We start from the raw sequence: 6,414 nt of genomic DNA, 5'->3' as shown, positions 1-6,414 counted from the left end.
CCTCCCCTTCCAGAGAGATTTGGGATGATCCATCTTCCCTCTCCAGGTCCTTGTCATAGCTCAGGCAAATCTGTTGGTGTGGGGTGTGAAGTTGTTCAACTGGAAGACATCCGTGGTGATACCCCACATCTTGATAGATACCTCTAAAACCCATCCAGCATTCAGAGATGCCCTGTTTGATACTTTTATCAGAAGCAGTCACCCCTCACACTCCAGTGTGAAACTCCCAGTGCAGCTCTCCTCCTGCAGTTCCTTGACTCCACTCTCAAAAGCAAAGGCCTAGGAGGTAGATGGGGCAGGAAGTTGCTCCATGTATTATTTCCCAAAGCGTCTACTCTGTCTTAGCAACTGTAAGATTTTTATTAACCTCTTTCCCTTTAGCAACAGGCTGAGAACCTGTTTTTCTGCCACCACACTCTGATAAAAATCTCACCATGCTACCTTCTAATCAGTACTGCACAGATTTATCAGGGTGCGATCTCAATGGAGCCGTTCCCAGCTTTTGTTGAGTTTGTACAACCACCTGCAGAGCAGGTTGCCTCACACCACAGCAAGTTATCACTGATCTCAACTCTGTAAAAGCCGCTGCTTTGCACAAAGGCGTGGTATCTCGCAGTCCACTGAGTGATGGTATCTTTCCTCTGCAGAAGCAATAGCTCAGGGCTTCCACTAAGTTCTTGCTGCTTGGAGCAAAGGGACTCATACAAAGCAGTAGTCTCTGAGTCCCCTTGAGTCAGAAGCATACCCCCTGTAAACCAAACCTATGCTACAAGTACTGATGGGTCTCAGTAAAGCACATGGTGGACCAAGTTTGAAAGGTCAGAGAGACAGAGAGACGTCAGGGATGGGGAGCTTGTTTCTTGATTTGGGGCTTGCATCACTTTTGCAGTGCTCATAGCACATTGCCATGATCACTGTAGAAATTAGCAATGTATATTCAGGAGCATCATCTTCCCAGAGATGGGGACTAAACCCAGCATCAATATGCACTGGCACAAGTCAAATCAGTGCAGTGACAGAGCAACTGTCAAAGCAGGAGTCAGCCTCTTCTTGAGACAGAAGTTGCACAATCAAATTCATCAAGGCTGAGCAGTGTGCCCTAGTGCTCCAGTGCAGTAAGAGTGGGTGATCTGCGGACCGACATCAGCAAGAGAGTGTTCGTGTATTTCTTGACGAAAAGGTTTTACCCAAGTAGGCACAAAAGGAGGGCATGCAAAGAATCACCATCTCCGTATGAGAAAAGTTAAACTGATTTAACTACCTTTGAAACATATTTTACAGGTGCCCTGCTATGTTAATAAGACTGAATTAAAGTTTTTATTGATTTTAAAAGATATATAGAATTACAGCAAAAGACTGGAGTCAGTCCTTAAGTGGTGGATTTAAATAACAATGCTTATTTTATTCATCAGGCATCGCAATGATCCATGGGTGACATGATCTCACAATTCTTTTGACAGTTTATGCTTAACATCACTGTCTCTCAAAGTCCTCTGTTAACCCTGTGAACAGCAAAAAGACACAGTGACTGCTACAGCAGAACAAGTATATTGTCTAAGGAATTTTCTCTTGTCAATGTTTTTCAAGATGTCCCAGGCAAAGGATTGGAACATGTTGGTTAAGGGTAAACAATAACAGCCTAGGCAGCAAAGAGCCATGAAAGGAATAAAGGGACCAGCTCAGATGAATACTGATCATCAGCAAGTCCTGGAAAAGACATACTAGAATTGCAAGGGGCGTATTACTGGTTGGGATAAAGCTCTTGGTGAATAACCAAAAATTGAAAGCAATTTGGACAAAACTGCTTGTAAAAATAACAAGCAGAATTTACAAAAAAAGGTGTCTTCCAATGAAAATATGGAAAACATATTCAATTAGGGAAAATGTTACATTTAAAACCTGCTAGTTGTTGGGGTCTTTTTCACATTCTTTTTCCTTATCGATTTGATAAGGAAAATATAAGGTATAAAGGAATTCCTCATTTACTTCTGAATATCCCTCAATCAGAGAGTAGTTAGTAGAACTAACTAGCCTGCATGTGCAAACACTGTAGTCATTATAACTCATGCCAAGTAGCAGTATGACTAATAATTCAGCAATCACTTCTTAGTAGGATCAACAACTTTCCCCAGGAAAAGTGTGGTGTGGGTTTCTTTATCAGAAATCAAGATAAAGAAGGGCCTGCTGAATTTGATGGTAACAGAAGGATGGACAACTCTGGTAAGGATTACAGTTGTTGCTTCTGCAGCCTCAGTTCCAGCCTCATCAACTTCCAGCAGGGCCTTGTGAACTGCCTGCAAGAAAAAAAAACAAATGTTGTGGTGCATTTATGAGACAGCAAGCAGGAGGTGGAGGTAAACTCTCTTCTTATGAATTATTTAGGAGAAAAGTGCTAAAATCTAGTGGATCAAACTTTCTTGTATACTTTGGAGATAGCAGTCTCCAGCAGCCCGCAACAGGAGTGTTTTCCATGTCAGGACTGAATGGGGAGGAACAAAATCAAAACCAGACACACTGTAAACGCAGCCTCACCAGTGCTGAATAGAGGGGAATAATAACAGTCCATTTCTCCGTTATTCCAATGAGATTAATGGAAGACTGCTATTTAAATGCTGATACAGAGGCAGTATTTGTCACCTTTGTCACATTAACTTAATCGTAACTTAAAGCGACATGGTGAAATTCTGCTACTGCAAACTGGAAGTTTCCTGGGAACTCTGAGGATATTAAAAAAATAGGTATTAATCAATACAAATATCATGATGTACTCCTCATATATAATTTACTTGACACAATCTCATGTAAACAGCCATATTCCAGTGCCAAGAAAAAAATTAAAATCTTGCCCAGCTTTTCCATGTACTCAATATCCAGAGTTTTAATAACAATATTAAGTAATATAAAGGTGGGTAAACAAGCCTTCTCTGTATAAAAGCACAATTACTGAGCAAGCCCCAATATGCCCTTGTGAATTTTACTTATAACTTCAGTAGGACAGGGAGGGAAAGCAAGTCTTTAAAAACCCCAGATCCAGAGCAACCAACCATGGCCCCATCACCAGGTCTGTTGACTTTCGAAACCTGGGGATTACGGCTGCCACTAATTCCAGACAGATCAGCATTACGAGAGAACACTTCAGTAATGCCCATTTCCTTGAACAGCAGTTTTAAGATCATAAGACACACTAATAGAAATCTTTGGTAACTGCAGATCTAATCTCCTGTTGAACAAAGAAAACAGCAGTGAAGCATTGCAGCACTGTGTTTCATGTATCAGGCTCGATAGTATGTAATACAGTGACACTTGAAAACATTCTTTTGATTGCTAATTTGTTTGATGGCAGCATTTGTACTCCCTGAACAATTCTCGCACCCAGAGTGATGTGCCTTCTTCTTGTACTTACATTCTGTCTTTGATTTTGGAAAGAGAAACTAGTTCCATTCTTTCATTCCAGTGCCATACACACAACTAGCAGAGTGTTGTGGCTAGAGAGCTATAGAAGGTAAGCAGACCAGCTGTGGAAAGGCTAAATGAAGGCAAAAGGAGGATAAAATCTAAGACCCAGTGAAGCAAATTAATTATGTTATCACCATGAAAGAACAGATACGGCAGCCAAAAGGTATCCAAGCAAGTCTTGAGGCAGCTGTTACAGTGCCATGTCCCCTTCTGTCAGGTCAGAAAGCTTGCAGTTTCTTATCAGATATGCTCTGCTCTGACTTGTCTTGGGAATCAGTTTAAGCCCTGCTTTATGAAATTAGGACATTACATCCAGGAGGAAGCAATCTCAAATTAATGCTTTCTCTTAAAAATAATTATGTGTCCTCAAATATAGTAACCCATCTACCTAGAGTTACCTGGTCATGAGTTTGTTATCCCATTTACAAACAGTTTCCTTGCACAGAAGCGTCTTCTACTTGCTTCATATTTCCATCATCAGGCGGAATAAGCAACGCTTGTGCAGTGCCCTGGTAAGGCAGCTCTGCCACCTCACGAGATCCTTGTCATAGTAACTGTCATACTTACTGTCACGCTATATCATGTTGACTCTAACAGATCCATTTGTGCTCACAAAAAAATCATCCTCATGTGTGCGCAAAGGATCAAAATACTTTGTCCAGGCAGCTAATGGAGGAAAAGAGAAGATGTTGGATTCAAGCACATGAAGATCATGAAAAATGGCTGATATAAATCAGACCAACTTACATGTAGGATGTTGGGGGGCTGTTTATGGGAGAACAGGGCTGCTAAATCACTTAAATTTCCTGCATAAAAAACAATAAAGCATTTTAGCTGTGCAGTATGTTCAGCATATTTAATGTGAGGATATCCTGTTTTGCTGAAAAAATACCAAAAGTTGATAAGGACCAATTGAGAGAGTCCTGGTTGTACTGTAGCCATATGTTTCCATCACTTGTGTCTTTTATATTATTCAAATTCAACCATTTAAACATCCAACCACAGGATCTTGTTATGCCTTTCCTGTCAGCCTGTACCCCATGCAAGCTGACTGCACTCAGGCTGGTGAGGAATTAATCAGCAAAATAAAGGATCCTAACATTCAAGCAGGGCTGTGTCCCAAGTTTTCCAGCAGTTTACCTGGTAAATCCACCATAATACTGGGGACCCTGTAAGTGCAAGAATGTCAGTCAACTAAGTTTGACTGGCATGTACAGTCATCACAGAGATATTTGAAACATGTCTAGTCATTATGTCCTCAGACTACATGCAGTGGATCCCTGTCTTTGAGGTAGTCTTTTAGAGAGGACTTCTTTGTCCACCGCTCTCAGGCAAACTGAGCCAAAATCGAGCAATCAATATTATTTGTCAACAATCAGATACTCTGCTTTTGGCTAGATCAGTTCTTCACTTTGAAGGTCCTGCAAAGTTTAACTCTTTCCTAAATAGTCACTCTCCTAATAAATCGTCACGAGTTCCCTACAATTTTTGTTTTGCATCAAAATCATCTATTGGAATATTATGTTGAATATTTTACTTTTAAAATAAATGTAGTTTACAAGAGCCAATACAGTACTTGGATCAAGATGAACAATTAAACCAGGAATTCTCCCCCTGGTCTTCTTTACATATGTGTTGATGTGTTTCTTAACTTCTTCTGGTTTATGGAAATCGCTAGAAAAAAATTCTCCCTCATAAAATTGTTTGGTATTTTGTAAAAATGTCACCCGTGGTTCATACCCAGTAGCTGTAAAAAGAGCATTCCTTATATTTAATGAATGTTAGCATCAGTACAGTTCAGTACTGCTAAAACTCTATGCAAACTTTCATATATAGTATGTATGCGAGTCTCCGTTAGATCATCGAAGCCCAGGCCTTCAAAAATCTGTGACAGGATGGTTGACTTAGCACCAACAGCCAGCATGGCAAAAGCAGTAGAGATGCTCATGGGAGAAAAGAAAATACTTTTATCAGCTTATTTTGATACAGCCTGCTTGTAAAATCTAAATACAAAATCTGCATAGTTAGAGCTTTTCTTGTCACAGTTATGTATTAATAAATTTTCGGTTCCACCGTTCAGATTAGTGTTATTGACTTCATGACAAATATTTTCATGGCGGCAATGGGTTACAGCACAAAGAACAGCAAGGAGTAAACACAGGCACTGGAGGTACTTCATCTTTTTTTCAAATTATTCTGTCACAAAATAAACAGTCATTAGATGAGCAGATGGTAATGATGAGTTTGGCAGTAAGAAATAATGAATAGTTTGCTAGCATAAATAATACATAGTGCAACTGTAAAGATACAATGCACATGGGATATTTAAAATTTCCACAGACACAACATCAAATGTCATTGATAAATTCAGCCAAATTATAAATTAAAATGTCAGACAAAATCATAATATTCCATTCTAACTGCCCCGAAAAGGCAAATCTTTTCTCCATTGGCAATGAAATTATAGAGCCAAAGTCCATCCTATTATCAATTAACGATGACATTATCTTCCTGGATTATTGCTTTTACAAGGTACATCAAAGCAGACAAGTTACCATGAGGTAAGACAGGTGTGGGTTTCAAAGACATCAAATACTCCACATCACCTGCCCAAATACAGTTTGGTAAATATAAGGAAATGTGATGAGCACATTTCTCACTGGAAGTGGGATAAATTCCCTCACTTCCATCAGGACAGCAGCACATGGACAGGTGGCTGTCACGGACTATCCAGGACTTGTTAAATTCACACCCCTGTTTACTTCATGGTTACTTACTTACATGGCCAGTCATTGGCCACTGCTTATAAATGATGGATGAAAGTCATCTACATAAACATCATAAAAAATTCAAGGCAGAAGTCTGGAGCATCCTGTGCCATGGCAGCACAGCACTCAGTAGTGAGTGTAAAGACACGTGGGAAGCACCAGTTTGAACCAGATAAGGAGATGCCTGTAT

The 6,414-nt window shown here is 40.0% G+C and overlaps 1 pseudogene; it reads right to left on the bottom strand.

The window, feature by feature from the left end:
• Positions 1-1,381: 1,381 nt before the first annotated feature.
• Positions 1,382-5,792, bottom strand: LOC136016875 (alpha-1-antiproteinase-like; annotated as a pseudogene).
• Positions 5,793-6,414: the final 622 nt, after the last annotated feature.

Source organism: Lathamus discolor, chromosome 6 (assembly GCF_037157495.1).
Source record: "Lathamus discolor isolate bLatDis1 chromosome 6, bLatDis1.hap1, whole genome shotgun sequence".
Taxonomy (NCBI): domain Eukaryota; kingdom Metazoa; phylum Chordata; class Aves; order Psittaciformes; family Psittacidae; genus Lathamus; species Lathamus discolor.
This window is presented reverse-complemented; position numbering and strand designations above follow the sequence as displayed.